The sequence below is a fragment of the Siphateles boraxobius genome, unplaced genomic scaffold (assembly GCF_051911475.1).
Source record: "Siphateles boraxobius isolate OS27281-9 unplaced genomic scaffold, OSU_SipBor_1 24, whole genome shotgun sequence".
In the NCBI taxonomy this organism is placed as follows: Eukaryota; Metazoa; Chordata; class Actinopteri; order Cypriniformes; family Leuciscidae; genus Siphateles; species Siphateles boraxobius.
The window spans coordinates 16,481,954-16,506,061 of record NW_027508855.1 but is presented as its reverse complement, the minus strand read 5'-3'; the positions used below and the strand labels follow the sequence as shown (position 1 = coordinate 16,506,061).

The 24,108-nt window shown below is 43.4% G+C and overlaps 1 protein-coding gene across 1 annotated transcript in view; it reads right to left on the bottom strand.

Moving 5' to 3' along the window:
• Window positions 1–24,108, bottom strand: part of rtn4r (reticulon 4 receptor) — a 105,447-nt gene that overhangs the window by 80,183 nt on the left and 1,156 nt on the right. The window lies entirely within an intron of this gene.

Below are 24,108 nucleotides of genomic sequence, written 5' to 3'. Positions count from 1 at the left end.
TTAACCACTTTAACCACTGTCTACACCCTTGCCTCATTTAGTATACGTGGTTCTATGAATATGCAAATTAGCCCTGCCTCCACTCACTCACATCAGCTCAGAGATCCACTCATTGACGATCACACGTTGATGTGATTGGTTACAAAGTAATTTGTGATGTAAGAAACAGCAACGATTTCAAAACATGTTTTTGAGACTGTCTTTTTGGTTCACTGCAGTTTTAAGGTGAAAATATTCAGCAATGGTGTTGACATTAAATTGTACATGTCTGTCTTAAAGCATATTAAAAACACCACATAGACATATAAACAAAATTACAAGCTTGATTTTCACCACAGGGGGACTTTAAATAATAATAGCTGCCTGAGGAACAATGTTGGCTATTTAAAAAATAAAAAAATAAAATCCGTCCACAATGCTGTTTTGACTTGACAAGAATGAAATGGATTCTTTCTATAATAATTCTACTTTGAATAACAATGGAAGATTTTTCACATGCAGAAAATGAGCTGCTGACAGTGGACATGTCTCTCGTTCTCTGATGTTGATTGTTGAAATAATTGTGTTTTGGAGACTTCAACAGACAGTTAAACAGAAAGTGAAATGCCAACAGCATACATTTCTTTTGTCAGTACATTTAGAAGAATGGATGACCTTCGAGCTTAAAAACACACAGTGAGTTAACAAACAAACATATTCTAAAGCTCACATGATTGGACCAGCTTCCTTTTGGATGTGTAGACAAACAATGTCATTTACGGTTGGAAAATCCATAAAACTGTACCAATGCCAAGTTTTCAGAGACAGATCTATAACCTGTCCTCCCACCACGTCCTCGCCTGCCCTCGTGAGACGTAAGCAATTGGTGATAACATTATCATGGACATCCCACCAGGGAGAGTATGGTCACATTTAATATGTCATGTTATACATACAATAATTGTCTGCCTAAACCAAGACCTGTCAATTACTGTCTGGGACGGAATATTGAACCAAACCCATATTAAGTGTATGCTGCCAAAAAACTTTTTTTTGTTTTGTTTCATTTATCCATAGAACATTTGAAAAATAACTGACACTACTGGAACTTCAAATGGGATGGGTTCTATGGTCAGATTAAACAAACAAAACTTTTTTGGTAGCAAACACTTAATATGGGTTTGGTGCACACAGGGATAAATAAGTCCCCCATGTGTAAAATGAAATACTCTGCTGTATCTTTAATGCTGTGGGCCTAATTTTCTGCCAGAGGTCCTGGACATCTTGTTCAGATACATGGCATTGTGGATTCGATCAAATATCAACAGATTAAAAATCTAAACCTGACAACCTCTGCTAGAAATCTTATATCTGGCCATGTTTGGATCTTCCAACAGGACAGTGATCCAAAAACAAACATCAAAATCAAAACAAAAATGGGCCACTGAGCACAAAACCAAGCATCTGCAATGGCCATCCCAGTCACCAGACCTAAAACCTACTGAAAATGAGTGGGCTGAACTGAAGAGAAGAAGCGCCAACATGGATCTGGGAATCTGCAGGATCTGGATTCTGAGATGGAGATTCTGAGATGGAGTTGGAGATTCTGTATGGAGGAATGTCTCCAAACTCATCAGGCATTGTAGGAGAAGACTCAGAGCTGTTGCAAAAGGTTGCAAAAAGTATTTAATAAAAAGGGGCAAATAATTGTTCCCAACGTGTTTGGGAGTAAAACATTTATTTCATAATGTAATTTCCCCCCACTTTCATTTATTTTACTTCAATTAAAGGTTAGATTTTTGCTTTTTTTTATTTTATAAAATATCAAGAGGATTAAAGGATTAGTTCACCTCAGAATGAAAATTTCCTAATAATTTACTCACCCCAATGGCATCCAAAATATCCATGTCTTTCTTTCCTCAGTGGAAGAGAAAATAATTTTTTTGAGGAAAACATTTCTGGATTTTTCTTCGAATAATGGACTTCAATGACAACCACTGTTTTGAAGTCCAAATCAATGCAGTTTCAAAGGTATTTGAAGTGCTTGAAAATGCTGTGCACGATCGCAGCTGATGAAGAGTCTTATCTGGCGAAACGATAGGTCATTTTCAAAAAAAAAAAATATATATATATATATATATACTTTTTAACTACAATTGTGCGGATTGAGCTTATCTGCAACACGCCGGGAACTACGTCATCACGTTGAAAGGTCACTGTCAATGTCGCTGGCGCCGGCGACATTGACAGTGATCTTTCAACGTGATGACGTAGTTCGAGGCGCGTTGCAGATCAGCACAATCCGAACAATTGTAGTTAAAAAGTATATATATATATATATATATATTTTTTTTTTTTTTTTTTTTTTTTTAATTGACCTATCGTTTCGCTAGATATGATTCTCTTAAGACAAAAAACGTCTCGGTTACATATGTAACCCTCGTTCCCTGAGTAGGGAACGGAGACGTTACGTCGGATGACGACGAATGGGGGTTTCGCCTAGATGGCCAATCATCTTCGTGTATTATAAAACGAGCCAATGGCGATGATATGCCATGGGTCTGCGGAATTTGGATAGCGTATCTCCGCCCCACCTCGTGGGTATAAAAGGAGGACGCTCGGCAACATGCAGATATGTCTTCGCTGAGGAGCCGAGACTGAACTCAGGCGTCTACCCAGCGGTAAAGCGGAAGTGACAGGGAGACGTAACGTCTCCGTTCCCTACTCAGGGAACGAGGGTTACATATGTAACCGAGACGTTCCCTTTCGTAGTCACTCCGAGTTACGTCGGATGACGACGAATGGGGGTCCCTGTGAAATCACGCCACCTTCACAGCTGTCTTCCAGTGCCCCGCGAAAGTCTGATCCCCCTGTCGTGATACTGGCACGGACGAAGGAGTCCTACTTAACACAGGAATACCATGGTACACTGGGAAGCATATCTCGAGGAGATATGCCGCAGCATGCCTACCCGTAGGGAGGACTTAAGAAACACATATGGCCGGAGGGCTTCATATGGAGGAACACTGGAGTGACCAGCCCGAGGGGTTGCAACTTTCAACTCCAGGAGTGGCAAGGTGGCTTGCCAAGGGAAAGACACATGCTCAAGGAGGCTTACAGTGGAAATACACATGTGGGGGTTACTAAGGGAGGAATCTTGCACACGGAGGCACCTAGCCGACGCCCAGGCAATAGACACTGGCGCCAGCGTCAGCAGTGCTGGAGGAACTCAGGGCTTCAGAGAGGAAGGCTCACCTGAGGAATAATCGCACGTATCCAGTCCGTGGAGTGGAATGGCGAGCAAGCGAAGACACCTGAGCGGGTCCAGTACTAGCTAACTGAAGCGAGTACACGAGAGGACACAGGCTCCACTCGGAGATTATAGAATCTGGCGAATGTGTTGGGTGTCGCCCAGCCTGCAGCTCTACCAATGTCTGCCAGCGAGGCGCCATGCACTAGAGCCCAAGAGGAAGCCACACTCCAGGTGGAGTGGGCTGTCACACCAAGGGGGCACGGTCGGCCTTGCTGTTGGTAAGCCAAAGCAATGGCGTCCACTATCCAGTGAGACAACCTCTGCTTTGAGAGAGCCTTTCCCTTCAGTCTCCCACCATAACAGACAAAGAGCTGGTCTGAGGTCCTGAAACACTGCGTTCTGTCTACTTAAGCACGGAGAGCGCGTACTGGACAGCGCGTACTGCACCCAGCCGCGTACCAAGGCTGGGTCTGCCTCCTCCCGGGGCAGCGCTTGCAGGTTCACCACCTGGTCCCGGAAGGGAGTCTCACGTGAGAGTGACCGGGCCCGAATTCCAGGCACGCTTCGTCAACGGAGAATGCGTGCAGGTCCCCTACCCTCTTCATAGAGGCCAAAGCAACCAGGAGCACTGTCTTCATAGACAGGAACTTAAGCTCAACTGAATGCAGAGGCTCAAAGGGAGCCCTCTGCAGGGCATTTAAGACCACTGAGAGGTCCCAAGAGGGAACGAGAGGAGGGCGAGGAGGATTCAGTCTCCTCGCTCCTCTCAGGAACCTGACGATCAGGTCGTGCTTCCCCAGAGACTTACCTTGAACTGCTTCGTGATATGCGGCGATAGCGGCCACATACACCTTCAGGGTGGAGGGAGACAGCCTTCGCTCCAACCCATCTTGCAGGAAGGAAAGCACGACAGAGATCGAGCATCTCCTGGGGTCTTCTCGACGAGAAGAGCACCAGTTGACGAAGAGGTTCCACTTCAACGCATAGACATGTCTCGTGGACGATGCTCTAGCGGAAGTGATGGTAGCCGCCACCGCTGGTAGCAGGGTACTCAAGCGAGAAGGCTCACTCGGGGAAACGCATATTTGCGAAGGCCAGCTGTGCGCCAGTGCATCCGTGCCGAGGGTGCCCTCGGTCAGGGAATAGAACAGGGCGCAATGGGTCGAGTCGTGAGAGGCAAACAGATCTCTCTGTGCGTACGGTGCAGGGCAAGGCGTACTGCCAGCAACTCGAGGCAATTGACATGCAAAAGGCGCTGGGGTCCTGTCCAGGAGCCCGCGGCAGCATGTCCGTTGCACACGGCGCCCCAACCCGTGGAAGAGGCATCTGTGGAGACAACAACATGCCTGGAAACTCGTTATAGGGGAACTCCGGCCCGTAGAAAGCTGAGGTTCCTCCACGGAGTGAAGGACTGACGGCAGGTCGGAGTCACTGGGACTCGGAACGTGCCGTGATGCCATGCCCACCTCGGGACTCGATCGCGAAGCCACAGCTGAAGCGGTCTCATATGAAGCAATCCGAGCGGCGTTGCCGCGGCTGCAGATGCCATATGCCCCAGGAGCCTCTGAAACAATTTCAGTGGGACCGCACTCTTGCCATCGAACTGTCGAAGACAAGTCAGCAGCGAGTGTGCGCGCTCGCTCGTAAGCTGCGCGGACATGGCGACCGAGCCGATCTCCATACCGAGAAAAGAGATTCTCTGCACGGGGCAGAGTTTGCTCTTCTCCCAGTTGACCCGAAGGCCCAGACGGGCTAGGTGCCGGAGCACAAGATCCCTGTGTTCGCAAACCTGGTCTCGAGAGTGAGCTAGGATCAGCCATTCGTCGAGATAGTTCAGGATGCAAACCCCGTGCTCCCGAAGGGGAACAAGGGCAGCTTCGACGACCTTCGTGAAGACGCGAGGAGACAGGGCTAGCCCGAAGGGGAGAACCGCGTACTGGTATGCCTGCCCCTCGAAAGCAAACCGTAGGAACGGTCTGTGTCGAGGTAAGATGGAGACATGAAAGTAGGCGTCCTTCAGGTCTATCGCTGCAAACCAATCCCGTGGCCCCACACATTCGAAAATGCATTTGGCCGGTAGCATCTTGAACGGCAGCTTGTGAAGGGAGCGGTTCAAGACGCGTAGATCCAGGATCGGCCGTAACCCACCGGACTTCTTGGGGACAATGAAGTACGGGCTGCAAAACCCTGACTTCATCTCGGCTGGAGGGACAGTCTCGATTGCACCCTTCGCCAGCAGGGTGGCAACCTCCGCTCTCATGATAGGGGCATTGCCACCGACCATAGTGAAGCGAACTCCCCTGAAGCGGGGAGGAGACCATGCGAACTGAATCGCATAGCCGAGCCTGATAGTTCGGGCGACCCAGCGAGAAAGGCTGGGAAGCTCCAACCAAGCTGTCAGATACTGAACCAGCGGGGTGATACGAACCACAGGCGTCCCCCCGGAGGGGCAGCGAAGCGGAGTGACCGGCCCAGGCGAGGGTGGCAAAGCGGCCCGGTGCGGGGGCGCGGTCATGCTCCGTGTCCTGACAGAGGAGACCAGGGAAGGACCAGCGTTCCACAAGGTTCTGCTCTGCCAGGGGTCTGGCGATAGAGGGGGACGAGAGTAGTGAGGTCCGGTGACGGCACACACTGTCGTCCGCACCCTCCGGGACAGAGGGGGACGGGAGGGGCGAGGCCCGGAGGCGGCACACACTGCGGTCCGAGAACTCTGTGACAGAGAGGGATGAGAGCGGCGAGGCCCGGGCGCGTCGCGCACTGTCAACCGGCTCTGTGTGCTCAGTGATGGGTGTATTGGTTCTTTCTTTGAACATAATAGGGTACTGCCCACCCGTGGGTGAGCAGCGGGAGAACAAAAGATTCTCCCCTGGCCCTCCGCCGGGGGAAGGAGGGGGCCTGCAACCACCTCCTGGGAAAAAACCGACACCATCATTGAGCAGCCCGTCTCAGGAGCACCGCTTAGCCTGGCGTTTAGCGGGGCGCGGGGCTGGAGAGGGCTGTGGCGCCTTCCTGCGGCTTCCTCCACGACGTGGCCCGGGTGAAGGCTGCTGCTGGGGCCGTGCGGGAGGGGAGGGAGCCACAGGAGGGCGCCCTCGGCGGTGAGCAGTCTGAGGTGTCTGTACCGACGGCTGGGTGGAGGCAGCAGCAGGCCGTCGGGGCAGAATATGTTTAATCGCCTCAGACTGCTTCTGTGCGGTTGAGAACTGCTGGGCAAAGTCCTCAACCGCTCCGCCGAAGAGGCCGGCCTGGGATATGGGGGCGTCGAGCAGACGGGTTCGCTCGGCGTCCCGCATATCAGCCAGGTTCAGCCACAGGTGACGCTCCTGGACCAAAGAGGTGGCCATCACCTGACCCAGGGAGCGTGAGGCCACTTTCGTCGCTCGGAGAGCGAGGTCAGTGGCGGCACGCAGCTCATTGAAGAGCCCTGGGTTAGTCCCCGCCTCGTGCATATCACTGAGCAGCTGGGCCTGGTAGACCTGCAAGGTGGTCATCGCATGCAGACCGGCAGCCGCCTGTCCTGCAGCTCTGTGAGACCTCGCCACTAGGGTGGACGAAAATCTACAGGCCTTGGACGGGTGCTTAGGATTACCACGAGATGAAGCACTCTGAGGACATAGTTGCATGGCAACAGAGCGGTCAACCGGGGGAATCCCAGTGTACCAATGGGCGGCCGCCCCATCGAGGGGAGGAAAGGCGGAGAAAGCTGACGAACGTACACGGGAGGTCAAGGGAGCCTTCCATGATTTCGTCAACTCCTCATGCACCTCTGGGAAGAATGGCATTGGGGTTGGCTGTGGCCGTGAGGCGGCAGCCGCACCCAAAAACCAATCATCCAACCGCGAGCGCTCAGGGCAGGGCGGAGGGTTCCACTCAAGCCCGATGCTCGCGGCGGCCCGGGAGAGCATGGCCTTCATCTCGGGATCTGATACGGGCAACGCTGGAGCTCCAGAAGGAGGCAACGCAGCCGCATCGTCACTTCCCGATGACTCTTGCCCGCCTTGTGATGCCGCGATCGACATCGAGTCTTCCTCTGGAGCGCCGAATGAAACACGCGGGGCATCGAAGGATGAACCCGGTAGAATCACCGCAGCACTCGCGGGTTGCAACACTGTAGAGGGGGGCGTGGTCCGAGGACGCATCGTCGGATTGTCCCACACCGTCACCCTCAAGTCACCCTGTCCACCAGCCGAAGTACAGCCTCTCGTGGAGGATGTAGATCGGGGTGTGGATGAGGGGACTCTCTCTCTCGAATGAGATCATTGAGTCTAGACCTCAGTGTTGCGATGGCCATGTTCCCACAGAAGGAACATAAGTCATCAACAAGCGCTGCTTTAGCGTGTTCTAAGCCCAAACACGCAAAGCAGCGATTGTGCCCATCAAAGGAAGACAGGAAACGACCGCACCCAGAAGAACACGGGCGAGACATCTTTAAAAAGACGTGCCACGTGCAGCTCTTTTAGAGAAAAAACTCAGCGATGCTGAGGCGACCAGGGAGAAACACACAGACTGGCAGATCACTGCTCAGATCGCAGGCAATGTGAACTCACTGGGTACCGCTGTCACACCAACACCGGAGAGTTCGCTCGTCACAGAAGATGAAGTCAGGATTTGGCTTGTGGAGTGAAGAGAAGCTCTTAGCTCCGAAGCGAAAACATATCTGCATGTTGCCGAGCGTCCTCCTTTTATACCCACGAGGTGGGGCGGGGATACGCTATGCAAATTCCGCAGACCCATGGCATTTCATCGCCATTGGCTCGTTTTATAATACACGAAGATGATTGGCTTTCTAGGCGAAACCCTCATTCGTCGTCATCCGACGTAACTCGGAGTGACTACGAAAGGGAACTTAATTTCTCTTCCACTGAGGAAAGAAAGACATGGATATATTGGCTGGCATTGGGGTGATTAAATTATTAGGAAGTTTTCATTTTGAGGTGAACTAATCCTTTAACAAGCAGATTTATTTTTTACAGACATCTTTGATCGTATTTACCAAGGGGGCAAATCATTCTGACATGCTGTCGATCAATAATAATAAATAAAAAAAATGAATAAACCGCATATTTTTAATTAATGGTGATCACATTCATTGAAATGATGAAAGATTCAACATAACATCAGGAACATGTAATAAGAATGTCAATGTGGTCAATTTTGATTTCTTGTTGACTTTAACATCCGTACCCTTATCGACTACTTCAGCTGCCCCTACATCTCTCCCTTTCACCCCGCTTGCAGTGGATTTGAAAGCCAAGCACTGGACTTATCGAGCTGTTTTTGACCCACCCCATTAGAGGTTTGAGAAGAGCTGAGTGATTTCACCTCCCCTCTTCTGCTATGTGGATATAATCTCCTAATTACTGGAAGTCTACGTGATGTTTTTCAGCCCTGCAGTTATCTGGGTTTTTATTTTATTTTTTTAATTTATCTGCATGTGTGTGTTTCATTAAAAAAGGCTTTTGAAGTAGCATCTGATGATGTGTTCAGAGAGTTCATTAATGGAATTAAACATGCCGGTGTTTCATTTATTAGATGTTTGTCATGTTTTTCTTCAGCTTAATGTTACTTTTGTAAATGAGCTGTCTTTTAACTTAAATGTATTTCTGTCTTGCCCGTTTACTGTTGCAGATGATCTCAATATTCAATAGTAGCCTAAATATGGTATGAATGAACAACGGGAGCCAGGACCGTCTTCTCTAACCAGTAACCCTATAGCGACAGTGGTAAAAGTAATATCAAAGATGGCGACATCCATTAAAACTGAAACTTTAAACTCTGAAACTTTGTCTTATCACTTTTGACACAACACAAGTCCAATCCAGCTGCGAGTTCATCCGTCAAATCTTCATTAACCGACAGTAGCTTTTATATCTGGATGGAGAGCGGAGCATTTGAGTCTGACGGGAGCAGTGACTGGATTTTAAATCTTCAGATGACACACAGCTCATATATCCATCCATCCATCGCTTACCGAAGTTACCAAAAGCACAAATGAAAACAAGCAACACACAGTAGACACTCTCTCAAACATGACGTGACTAATAGTCATCCAGTTTAGTTCCATTCACACAGCGCGGGTTTTCTGAGAATGCGGTTGTGAGTCCTGAAAATGTAGGGGTGTGAATTTGGATATAGAATGTGGTTGTCAATCCCGTAAATAACAGAACGTGTGTGACCGTAACCATATTAAGGACTCAAATACAGGACTGACAAGAGTATTCTGCTGCTGTGTGAACTTTACTCTTTACTCTTACTGTATGCCAATTGGCTCATTTGCATCTATTTTAAGGCATTTTAGCAGACAAAGTTGACGCTTAAATAAACTCCATTAAGTCTTATGAACTATGAAAAACCAACTTCAAACTAGGGCTGGGCGATATAGCCAAAAATATGATCATACAATATAGATATTTAATTATGATTAATGGGGAAGGAAATGCTTTCCACATATTTGTTATACCTTTAGAATGAATGTAATGTAAACTTGTTTATTCATAATTAAACTCCACAGAGTAGCTACCTTATAATTTAGGACCCAATGCAACCCATTTTATTTTTCCCTAAATTCTGTTTACCATTTTATTTGTTATTTTATGATTTAATACAATTTATATAAGCTTTTACAATTTAATCAAGCTTTTAAAATGTAATCAACTGAAAATATAACAATACATTTACAACGGCAAAATTAGATGCTGTACAACAGAACTGTATACATTTATACAACTGTATACATGGATAAAAAATATATTGGTTGTATGATATTCCTCAGAAATAATAATGTTATTTTTACTTTGAGGAGAACATTTTAGTATACAGTAGTGATATATTTCTGTCATAATTTCTTGAAGTGAAACTGAACTTTTATTTTGATGGGTTGTCGTGAAGATCTTTCAATCTTAGGCCCTGTTTACACCTGGTATTAAGAAGCCTTTTGGTTGATCGGATCACAAGTGGACGACACTAAATGCGTTAACATTATGGGAAGCACGCTAGCCAGACAGGATTTAACTTTTGTCGTCTGAACCCAAGTTTGGTTTAAAGATGAAAAATGCACCAAGCACAATGTTCTGTACAGTTAGCATACAGTTTGGATTGGCGGTATGGTTTTGTTCTGGGCAAGAACTCCCCGCGCATCCATGCAGCCTAGCCAGCAGGGAAAGCAGCAATATCCCCCCTTAGGGTAAACAGAACAGAACCAACATGAATGTATTGCAGATATCATTAGTTCAAGATTTTAAAGTAGGCTTCAACATAATTCTGATCCTACACTTGATTTCTCTCACCATTCCTGATTTAGTGTTTGATCTTGCGGCTTTCAGAGCAGAAACGAAAGCTGCTACTCTCTGTATGTTTTCCGTTGTCTCCTTTCATATGTAAATTGTTAACTGTAATTATTAAAGCTTATTTTGTCCATTAGATCGAAAGATCTGAAAAAGCCAACACTTCAGGATAGAAGTACTTGAAAGTGGATAAAAGAGACAGATTAAGAGATGTAGATTGGTCTCCCTCGTCTACTTGTGATCCGATCGACTAAAACGCATCTTAATACCAGGTGTAAACAGAGCCTTAGATTCAGTTTCAGTATGTTTGTTATGCTAGTTTTTCTCAAATTAAGTGGTGAAAAGCTTGTGAAGTGACGCTCAAAGCAGCTGTGGAGATGAAGTTCATGTGTTCATGTCCTCATGTGTTGAGATGGCAGACCCTGAAAACACTACGAGAGTTACATGTGTGAGTTTGTGTATCAGACGAAATCGTGAAGTTCATTCACACAGAGACGCGCAGAAATCACTTATTAGCGACATGCACTGACTAGCTGTTGTCGTGTTTATATCTGCTATGTGATAGGCTGTTAGATTGATCCATATCGAGGAAAAATGTCCAAGCTTATCATTGTTATCGACATAGACTTTATCGTGATCTCGATATGATATTGTTTATCGCCCAGCCCTACTTCCAAGCCACAAGTTTCCTCATATTACACACACACACTTTATCTATGTAGGTGTACATAAAGTATAATGTGCCTGTTAATTTTCAAGTTTATTTTGCAAACCAGGTGAGAATCCAAGCGTATTTTATCTAATCCGCAGGTCACTTTCAGCTTGACATTTATGTCCCACTGGTTCTCAGCAAGCAAGACTTCACAAACGAACCTCACATTTAAACAGCAGGCATATGAGTTGCTGAGATTCTTTACAAACTGGGAAACAATGTGTTTTTAATTCGTGTGGGAATAAGGGCATAAGTTCAGAACGTCTAGTTCCGTTTCTAGCTAATTTTTTGTGCAGTAAAGAGCACAGCCTGTCCGTGTGTGTCTACCTGTCTGTCTCTGCGCCCAGGCCGTGTTCATGGAGTCTGTGCACTGTCAAGGCTTTTCTTGGTTCAAGGCTGGTGACAGTAGACAGCTTTTCCACTGTGCATTCTCTATTTAATGAAAAATAGAATTCTAGTTGACTGTTTTGTGCAGAATTTCCAATGGATGGTTGGTTCTATTGGCTCTAATAAGTTACCAATCAGCCTGAGCAACTCTCAAAACATCCTAGCAACAGCATAGCAGCACTAACACCAAGAATACACTAACCACTACCTAGCAACCATCCGGAACATCATAGCAACACTAAGGCCGTGTGTCCATGTTGTACAAGCAGAATGTGACGGTTGGTCAGTGTTGTATTTGTCCCGCCCCTCCTCCACTGTGATTGGATGGTTGGGTAAAAAGTGACAGTGATAAGTACTGCATTTTACCCAAAGTGACCCAACTCCCGGCGACTGGTAAAAACAGCTGAGCACTCATTGTGAAATAGACGCTCAGCGCCTCGTCATACTGCTGGCATTTTGAAAACATGGCGCTCCCATTGAAAACAATTGGGAAAATACTCTAGCCTCAGGATAAAACACTTTGGTGGACACACGGCCTAAAAACAACCACCCAGAACATCCTAAAAACAGCATAGCAGCTCTATCAACCACACAAAACTTAGTAACCACTTAAAACACGCTAGGAACAGCATAGCAGCCCTAATAACCACCCATACTACCCTAACAACTACCTAGCAACCAACCATAACATCATAGAAAAAGCATAGAAGCTCTATCAACCAAACAAAACTGCCCAAAACCACTTATTAATCACATAAAACACCTTAACAACAGCATAGTGGCCATAACAACCACCCAGAATACCCTAATAACGACCTAGCAACCACCAAGAACATCCTAGAAACAGCATAGCAGCTCTACTAACCACACAAAACTCCCTAACAACCACTTAGCAAGCAACCAAAACAGCAACAGCATAGCAGCCCTAACAACCACGCAGAACACCCTAACAACCAATTAGCAAGCACTGGAACACACCTTAGCATCAGCAGAACAGCAACAACAACCTCCAAAAACACCCTAGAGCACAGGCCTTGAAAATAAAACTTTAGTTTTCTTCAGAAACTTGGAATTGTTTTGACTTTTAGAATTAGATGTTTTATTCTTTTTCATTCAATCTTATGTCTGTGCAGATACATTTAAAATTGCCCAGAAAATGATATTACCATGCACTAGAATACTTGTACTGAGTTCATCTCATTCACTTCCAACAAGCAACCTTCACTATGTGAACCGTGTCTGAAAAATCACCCATAACAATGATGCCATTAGTTCTATCAATGTGGTTATCTCCGTAATCGTGTGTAAGTCATTTGCTCGGATCCAGTGAAACATCCGTGTTGTTTCTCACTGTCAGACGTTGCCTTCTCATCTGGCAAGCTTCGGTCCTCTCCAACCAGAAGAATGACTGTCTGAATATCTTTTCCCATGCAGGCCTGACTCCTAATATAGATACATTGCTTGTTTCAAACTGTACTTATGATGAAATACAAGATCTTTTGTCTTCTATTCTGTTTCACACTTTTTTGTAGATTCATTTTATTAGTGTTTTTTTCCTCCGATGGGTATATCAGCCATTAACTTTGTGCCTTTGTTTCTCTGTCTAGCAATCCGTCTGTCTCTCTCTTTCTCTGTCGATCTGTCTGTGATTCTATCTTACTCATTGATTTTTCTTTCCTCAGAGGAAAAAAAATGCCTAAAATGAGCAATACTTGCACTTCTGAATTGTATTAAGTAGTAGTGTAAAAGGAATCTGTATAGTTTTTGTTCTAGAAGGAAAATTCAGTTTATAAGGGCCTTTTTCTCCTAAGAAGCTTTGGAAAATGTTTTTTCACCCATCTAAAGAGATACTTATTTAAAGCAGGAAGAAAGAAGCAAAAAAGATAAACAGTCTGTCTTTGTCCATATTTGATTAAATTCCCTGTGTTATTGAGCAGTATCAGTTGACACAGAAAGAATCAATATCAGTGTGATACGCTAAGGTTTTAGGTGATATCTCAAGTGAGTTTGTTTCGCTATAAATTTGAAACACATGTTAGTCTCAGATCAAAACAAGAGACAATTATTTCGCAACAATAGTCTAATGTAAAATGATACTGTGGTTGACTGTGCCTTATCTCCACTGCATCCTTGAGGTCCAGATTAATGTTTTTCTGTCATGACAACTCTTGGAGTGTTTGGCCTGGTAATGGATGTTACAGTGTTTATATGTTTGGTTTTGGCGGAATATATCTGCTATACTATTGACCAATATTACTCACATGCCGGCATTGGCATCACTGTATGAGAATTGAACTTAGCTGGACAATGACATTACTGTTCCCTTTCGAGGGAACTCGAACTGCGTCGGTTACGACACTAGGGGAACGCCCTTCAGCGTAGCGCGTCTGAATTTATGAATGAAATCGAATCCAATCCTATTGGCGTTGCGTGATGACGTAGCGTGTGACGGCATAAGCGGATGTATACAAAAGCACGCCGGCACACAGAAATGTCAGCTTTTTGCTATTCAGCAAGCACTCTGTGTGTTTGAAACTGTGAGTCTTATTTGGTGTTGTTTATCACTGTTATTCCTTCATCATGGCCGAACAGTTCAGAAAATGTGTGTCCCCCTGTCCGCGCTATCTCACGGCTGGGGACACACACGAATTGTCTGGGAAGGCAGCACGCTCAAGCAGCTCTCGAGGGGGCTGCTTGCGCTCACTGGGAATTCTTATCAGTGAGAGTGCTGCGCTCTCGTTTGGCTTTGTTTACTGATGATGGCCAAATGCGTTCTCCCCGCGGTTCAGGTCCCGCATCTACCGAGGCAATGCGGCCGCTTAGATCGTGGAGATCGCAGAGAGATCTTTTAGGCGACAGGGGGACTCCCGAGGCACTTTCCCACTCTTCGTCTGAAAGCTCAGGTTCCACTATTCCCCGTTCGAGAGCCCGCACCGCGGCTTCTCCCGTTCGGGATGACGACCCCGTATTACAGCTCTCTAATTCCGAGGAATTAAAAGTGCTCAGCGTTGGGGAGGGGGATCCTAATGAGAGACACAATACTGTTCAGCCTACACCCAGTTATGATGAGTTAGTGGAGGTTTTAACGCGGGCTTGGCCACAAGAATGGCAGGAAAATCGTGGGGGTTAGAGATAAGGGATATGGGATGATGCCTTGGGTTGAGGAAGCACTAGCTAGCTACCTTTCACCTGACATTGCGTCATCCTTGAAAACACCGGCGTTGCCTTCTAAGCCTTGCCGCACCACATCAGCTTTGGTGGGCAGAGCTTATATGGCAGCGGGGCGAGCTGGTGCGAGCCAGCACACAATGGCTATTTTGCAGGCCTACCAAGCCGACCTGTTGAGGGACATGGACCAGGGCGAGGGTCCCTCTGCTGACAATATAGCAGAGCTTCGCAGGGCCACAGATTTTTCCCTCCGGGTTACCAAGGAGACGGCCCGTGCCATCGGTCGCTCCATGTCAGCTTTGGAAAACCACGGAGAGACATCTGTGGCTCAACCTGTCTGGGATTAAGACAGGTTGAGCCACAGCCTGTCTTTCTCCTTGATGCACCCGTTTCAGCTTCTGGTCTGTTTGGGGAAGCTATTAACACTGTAGTGGACAGGTTTCAGGAATGCTAAGAAGCAGGGTGAAGCATTTAAACAGTATCTCCCTCGCCGTTCAAGGTCCAGGAGGGCGGCTGCTAGAGAACAGCCACAGCCGTCTTTCAGTTCCTGTCATCGCCAGGCACAGAAAGCGAGTGTCGCTTCTAGAGCTCCCCCTAATAAACCTTGGGACTCTAGACGTCGCTCGTACCCGCAGCCTCCTGAGAGGGCGGATCTGAAGACCATCCTCCAGTACAAAAAGGTTAAGGGAAAGAGGTCCTGACTTATATGAGACCTCAAAGGGCAGAGGATTGGTTTGTCACGATAGATCTAAAAGTCGCCTACTTTCACATCTCCATCCTTCCACAGACCTTTGCTTTCGGGGGCGAAGCTTACCAATATCGGGTTCTTCCATTTGGCCTAGCACTCTCCCCTCGCACCTTTACCAAGTGTATGGATGCAGCTCTAGCAGCCCTGAGGCTCGAGGGCATCAGGGTGCTCAATTACATCGATGACTGGTTGATATTGGCCCAGTCGCAAGAGCTGGCGATTCGGCATTGAGATGTCGTCCTAACCCGCATCCAGAGCCTGGGGTTGAGACTCAACATGAAAAAGAGCGTGTTGACACCAGCCCAGAGAACCTCGTTCATGGGAGTGGTGTGGGACCCGGTCACGATGCAGGCACAGCTGTCTCCTGCTCAGATCGAGTCTATCCTGACCACGGTGTCAAGGATAAAGCTAGGCCAGGCCGTCACTGTCAAACACTTTCAGAGAGTGTTGGGTCTCATGGCAGCAGGGTCCAGCGTGATACCTTCTGGCCTGCTACACATGAGAGCTTTACAGTGGTGGTTGAGAACCAAGGGGTTTTCCCCTAGGGGAAATCCGTTCCGCTTGATAAGGGTTACGCGCAGATGCCTTCGTTCCCTGTCAATTTGGATGAAGCCTTGGTTACTGTCCCAGGGTCCCAAATTGGGAGTGTTATGTCGAGTGTTATGTTAATAGAGTATCTATTTCGACAGATGCCTCCCTCACGGGCTGGGGCGCGGTCATGGACGGACGCTTTTTGAGAGGTCCCTGGCAGGACCATCATTCCTCTTAGCACATAAATTGCCTAGAAATGTTGGCGGTGTTCCGGGCTCTGAGGAGCTTCCTGCCAGACCTCCATGGTCGCCATGTCCTCGTGAGAACCGATAACATGTCGGTGGTGTCTTATTTGAATCGCCAGGGGGGTCTGAGGTCGTGCCCTCTGTGCAGACTGGCGCATCAGATCCTCCTGTGGTCCCAGCAGAGACTATCGTCTCTTTCAGGGGTTTCTATACATGACATATGTGAGGCGACTGGCTGGGCCACTCCGCACACATTCATGAGGTTTTACAGTCTGGACCTTCCCTCTACGACCGGTGCACGAGTGCTTTCGTCCTAGGTTGTGCCTGAAGACAGCTTCACACTAGGATGAGCAGGGTTCGTTGTGGTACAGTGGGTATCTCGTTCCCCTAGTGTCGTAACCAACGCAGTTCGAGTTCCCTCGAAAGGGAACGTCTCGGGTTACGTATGTAACCCTTGTTCCCTCAGAAAGGGAACGAGACACTACATCGGTTCGCCACACCTCACCCCGCCTGGAGCACTTGCTTCATAGCAAAAGCTGACATTTCTGTGTGCCGGCGTGCTTTTGTATACATCCGCTCATGCCGTCACACGCTACGTCATCACGCAACGCCAATAGGATTGGATTCGATTTCATTCATAAATTCAGACGCGCTACGCTGAAGGGCGTTCCCCTAGTGTCGTAACCGACGCAGTGTCTCGTTCCCTTTCTCAGGGAACAAGGGTTAAATACGTAACCCGAGACGTTTTCTCCAGAGCAGCTTTATAGATAAATGAACTAAATTAATAACTTTTTACAACAGAAATGAATCAACACTGCACTTACTTAAGCTGGACAATAACACTATTTTCACTGCTGTACAGCCACAAACTTTCTTTTCCTGTTATCACCGTAAAGCTGCTTTGAAACAATCTGTATTGATAAAAGCGCCATAGAAATAAAGGTGACTTCACACTGCTGCTGCTGCTGAGCAAATACGGGACTTGCTACTGCCAATACATACATGACACTCTGCTGTGAGCAAGAAAGACATACTGCTACTGTACAATATAGAGTACATAAATTACCCATAGCAGATATATACAGGTGGAGCTGGGGAAGGTGGAGGGTTTCTGAAAGAGCGCAGGAACTGCTACAGAAAATGCTGACCAGTATTTGAAGGCTGAGCAGCGAGCTCATTGGCTACTGATACAGCAGGAACCAATCAGCTGTGCCCTATAGAGAATGATGTGATTGCAAGCAGATTGGGGTTAGATTTTCATGGCAGAACTTCATATATGGATGAATCTCACTGAATAAAAACGTCACCAAAACAAAAAGACGACAAATAAGTAATTATATTTTGCATCGGCCCACTACGATTTTTTGGATTATATATATATATATATATATATATATATATATATATATATACTTTTTTATGAGAATAAAGCATGGAAAATAATTTCCCTCACAAATAAAATATTATTTTAATACACAGATAAAGATGTTAAATGAATAAACAAATGGTTATTCCCATTAGATTCACAGTACTGTAATATAATTATCTGATCATTTTACTATTTATAATAATTTGTTTTGTATCAATAAAGTAATTAAAGTTTATTATTATGTTATTGTAGTTATGTGTATTACATAAATGCATATATATACTGTATGTATTTTTTTTTCTTTTCTTTTTCTAAAAACAGACTTGATTTTCTTTATGAAACATTTTTTAATTGTTTTTTTATTGTGATTGTGGTGTGATACTGTATGATCCAGATATGTTCTTGAGAAAGTTTGTTAAACATATTTAAACACTTGTAAAACTCTGTTTCCACTTTATCCATTAGTGGGTTATTTCCCAAAGTCAGTTTTGTTTTGACTAGACAAATAAAAATGTACACACACTGTAGCTTTCTTTTTATATTAGATTTAATGAAAATCCTCAAAACCAGGTGAATAAATCTATATCATAAGGACCTTCTGTCAAAGTCTGAATCCAAAGCCTTGTGGCTCTCACACTCTAATAGTGCTGATTTCTAAAAGAGATGCTAAAAGATTGTTACTAATGGATCTGTGGTGTTAAAGGTCTGAAAAAAATCACGGTTGCCAGAGTGATAAAGAGAAAAAGGTGACAGCGAGCAGAGAGAAACAGAGTGTAAAGGTGGCTGGATAGGACCAAACAAAGACAAGTAAAAAGAAAAAAGATGAGACAGATGGATGAAAGAAGGAGGGACAACACTGACTTATCATCCAGACAAAGGCTCCAATCATGCACCTAATTTAAGGTCGTCCTGTGCTCTGTCTAATTAACTATTTACCAGCTCATCCATCATGAGCTCTATTCAACTTCTTACAGAGACCTCCTCTCCAGATTAAAGGATAAATGTTTCATTACCATGGGCGTGTTCAGCTAAAAATGGTCGCTATAGCTGTAGCGTTCATTTTCGAGTTTTGTAATGAGAAAATAAAAGAGGTTGAACTTGAATCACCATTAATTTTTTTCCTAAGAAAAGAGAATGGCCAACGCAGCTTGAAAGAGGAGCACAGGCTCATTTGTTAGCTTAAAGCTTTACGTGTTTGCTTTGAAAGGGAGAAAGTGTTGTTTGTCTGGAGATAGAGGCGGAGTTAATCCTCAGAGGGACGCTTTACTGCATGTCCACCTCTTGACAATTACGCTGTAAGTTCCAAGGCACCGTGTTCACCGCAATTAGATCCTCCTCACAGGCAATATCTGAAATACATTTACATATGATCGTTTATGCAGACTTTAATGCAGACAAAAGTAGTTGATCAAACAATACTGTACCTGCCCAGGAGGAGCACTAATTAACAGAGCTGGACGGTACGATATGTTCCAGTGTATATAGATTGTAATGGAGAAAATGGGCCAATTTTGCTTTACCATTATAATGTGGTAGATGTATTTATGAGGTTATAAGTATGCAGACGTATGCTTTATTTTACAAATGACAGCGAGGTACATGCAGTAATGCACAAAAACAAGGACACAGGATGAGGAGGATGATGTTTACAATAGTTTGTCACTTAAAAAAGAAGTTACAGTGAGAACTAACAAATTAGTTGTCTACATTATTGGAATTATATGGAAGCTTGTTTCCGATTTAATTTTGTATTCACCGAATAAAAAATAAAAAAGGTAATTGCGACTTTTTATCTAAACATTCTTACTTTTTTCTTGCAATTGCGTGATATAAAGTCGCAATTGTGTTATAAAGGCTAAACAAATCAGAATTGCGAGACATAATCTCGAAATTGCGATTGTTGCAATTCTGACTTTTTTTGTAATTGCAAGTTTATATCTCGCATTTCAAGTACTAGTCTTTTTCTATACGTTTTTTTCTCAGAATTGCGTGTTTATATCTCACAAATCTGTTATAATTCTCGCAATTGCGTGTTATGAAGAATTGCGAGATATAAACTTGCAGTTCTAAGAAAAAAGTTAGAATTGCAAGATATAAGCTCGACAATTGCAAGAAAAAAAGTCTGAATTGTGAGGTAAAAAAGCTAAATGATATAAATTACACATACTGTGATTTTGATCAAATTGCCCTGTAATGCAGGAAATATAAAGTATTTTTTTACCCAGAATAATAATGTTTGGAACTCTGATATTAAAAACTGCACAATTTTATGAATTTTCATAAAATGGAGTCAAAATTGTCCATACCCATTACGACGATCCTCAAAGATTTAATTTCTCCTCAATTTCAATTTGAAATCACGCAAAAGTTGTTCCAGTTTCATTCTACGCTATAGCTCAAAGCATTTTAATAGTCAAAAGCTGCATTAACCGAGAAGTTACAGCAGCTGGAAACGTAATTTCACACCTTCAACTATGACTTAAGCTTATTCTGCTAAGAATAACTTCAAATTTAACAATATCCACATTTTGTCATTCACAAGACATCCAGTGTTGACTGCAAAGCATCATTAAACTGCATCTCTAAAGGTCACTCGATTGATGCGGTTTGGTCATTCGGTTGAACACAGAGCTTGCAATAGTATGTGAGATTACCTGAATAAATGAACCTATTGCAGTGGATTCAGTTCATTTAGAGGGATTTGATGAGCGTCTATTGAGTCTCTCACCACGCCTGCAATACTTTCCCACTATATGCGATGGAATTATTTATTAATTTTTGAGAAAGATTGAATCCACAAATGTTGTATAACGCAGCATCAGCCACACACAGCTTTGACAGTTTGAAGCCCACAAGATACAGGAAGCTGGTATTTTCAGTATTCTTATTATATTATTCAATGTGTTTCCATCATCCTGGAATCCATACAATTACATAATGTGTCAAGGACAAACCCACACGAAATTTGCTCTTGGTTGCTCTTTCATAGCTCATAAAACTTAAGTTAAACATATTTTGAGAATTCCATTAAGTATCAACGACGTCCCTCCTAAAATCCTAAAAGAAATACAAAATAGACACACATGAGTCAATTGTTAACACACAGTATGAGTATAGAGCAATAAAATCAAAGCCGCACACTCACAAGATGAGTTCTTGTTGAAATGTCATTAAAATCAATTTCATTTTGAGATTTTTTGAGATCACTTCAGAAACTCACACACTTTTTGTTTTCTCTCAAAATATGAGACACAAGAGCAAAACTCTATTTGATCTTTCTTTTGAGAGAAGATATTTTATTTCACCAAAGTGAAAGGCATGGTGGAAATGGCATATGCTTGGAAACATATTATTGTTTATTCTTAAACCTGTTGTTGTTGTTGTTTTATGTATATATACATATATAATTTATTTATTCCCCATTATATTTATTCTCAACATTTTTGAATATATTTGTAGGGATGTTTTAAAATGAGGATGCAAATATGTGTATATTATATATTTTATAATTATGTGTTTACCTATACTATATTTTTAATTATGAATATATGAATTTCCTTGTGATAAATACAGTATATATATATATATATATATATATATATATATATAAGAATGAATTAATAAATTAAAATAAAACAAATAAAACTGATTCTAACTACACAGTATAAATGACAGTTGAAAATCCAGGCCGACTTGATTGGTTGAGTGTGATGCTTTCAAAATTAAACCTCTCAACTGGTGCACACATCATTGCACACAACTGAAAAAAAAAAAAAAAAAGATCACTAAGCCCTATCGTGATGTTTGAAATCTCAGCACTATCCAGACCACAGCTAGCCTGATTCATCCTGTGTCAACCCATGCGACTTCATAACAGCTAATCCTCTTTTTTTACACCTGCGAGTAGCAGATGAAGCTCTGTATCAGAGAGACCTCTCAGCAAAATGAGTCTCCATTCAACAGAGCTCTCTCTGAAAGTCTGCCATGTATTCTGATCATCCTCGTCATTTGGTTGGATAATAAGAGACTGGAGTGGAAACCACTTGTTTGCCGTCTGTGTAAATATGTATAGTTCTGAAGAGGGTCTGGTTGAGAGTGACAGTCTGAAGGAAAGTTATTAGACAAAGCCTTCTTCTGAAAGCTCACCACAATGAATTAGCTTCCCCCGTTTCTGCTGGAGAGCTGCAGGCTATGTTTCCTGCAGTTTAAATATGTTTTTCGATGGACTCGAGAAAATGGATTGTTTACAGCTGCTTTTCTGAAACAAAAACCTCTTGGAGAAAAACGCTATTCTGACATTGGCTCAAAACACAACTGCAGAGCCACTCTAATCATTCTAATTCTCCTTCAGGCAAGAATCAATGGCATTGGCCTAATGATATCAAACCTATTGGGTTTTCTCAGAATGTGCCATATTTTAATTTGAAAGCAAGTACAAATTTAATTTGTGAGTTTGAGCAGATGGGAAGATTTTCAGTGGATCGTTTAAGTATTTTTTGGTTATGACTTTATTGTGTTGTTTTTGTCTTCATTTTGGAGCTTGACAGTCATGTCATCAGGAACTTGGGCAATAACTAATGGCTATTTTTATAATTGATTAATTGATAAATTATTTCTTATTTCTTACTAATCAGATAATATTCAGATATTCTGCCAATGTACAGATAGATGCGCACAAAAGATCTAGCTACAATGCATATTACAATAAAAAAACATACAATAAATATATATTTGTGTCAACCCTTTTAAAGCCAGTATTTAATTCAATAAATTAGGAGTCAGAAAACATTCATAAAGCATAAACATTCAAAATGTATTTTTCTTTTTCTCTTTTGTCCTACTGAAAAGATAACAGTTTGATGTGGGCAAGTAAATAATAAAGTATAATAAAAAATGACAAAGGTTTTTCTATATACTATTGTTCACTCATAAAAAAATAAATATTATTATAAAATATGTGACTACAGCTTAGAAGAGGCAAAAATCAGACAAACAAAGAGAATGAGAGAAAAAGCTTTCTGCAGAGGGCTGTCACCACTCAATACCGTCTTGCTCTTGCTTTAATTACAGGATTCACAGCAAAAAAAACAAAAACATACGTCATTTATCCTCCAAATACCAATAGATTTAAACAAAACTGAATGGAAATGAAGACATCTTATTCATTTTCCTCTCTCTACCCCAGCAAAACCATCTGCGCGACTAGACTACCCCTCTTTCTCATCCTTAACGCTCTCCGTCTCTCTATGATGGAATATTTAATGTGTTTTTCAGTTCAATCAGGTTAGCTCAGCGAGACGGGAGGGGCCACGGAAACCCAATGGGTCTAAACAGTGTGAAGTACGTGTCCATCTGGCATCCTACACAACATCACAACTCCTGTGAGAAAGCACACCGTGAGGAAACACACAAGATGGGTCACGCATTAAACACTGCACTGCAACCTTTTTTCTTTTCTTTTTTTTTTTACTTTAATTAATGCAATACCTTTTGCATTGTGGCAAAGAATGACACTAGAGTGCATTGCTTGCCGGACGAGAGTTGTGTAGTGAGCTGCTTCCATCCTTTTTAGTCGCTGCTGTATATGGGTGGAGCACTGCTGTTTTTTAACACCTCCTAGTGCTTCTTGTGATGTGATCTTTAGTTAGATCTGCTCACGAACTCACAGGTGCGAGCACAACAACAAGCATCATCAAGTTCTTTGTTAAATCCTAATTAGACCATGGATAATGCAGAACAAATGTGTTGCAACCATTTTTCTACAGTGCCCTAATAAAGCTCTGCTGTCCTCTTTGGGTTGAAAACAGCAAAACAGGAAGCTGAACTAAACTCAAGTCTTTATGTTCTTTATTTCAGAATTACTGTCTGATGTAGAATGTAAACCAAATGTGAGACTTAACACCAATACAACTTGATAGAATTTCAGTTAGTCAGTTAATGTTCATGTGTAATCCCCGTGACATATTTGTCAATAAATACAAGTGCAAACTACAGAATATTGCACTGAAAATTTTCTTTTTGGTTTTACTATTTTGTAATAAGTGCATTAAATTGATTTATCTATAACATATATCTTGAGCTACTCATTTATATATATATATATATATGTGTGTGTGTGTGTGCTCAATTCTAATGCCTTAAGTCAGAATACCCATCCACATCATGCCAATTCTACTTGTATGCCACTTTTTGTATGTAGTATACGCAGTTGCATGCTAATAAGGAAAACGTTCAGGATGTTAGATTTTTCTTTCCCTTTCTTCAGATACTGGTATTGAATTCGCTAAAATACCAGTTGTACGTTTGATAACTATAATAATATTGTAGATCAAATTAAATACCAAATACCAACATAGAACGCAAAACAGCATCAACAGAACTATACGCGCCACAATCAATTACCAACAACAACTATTTGCAATCCTCGTCCGCT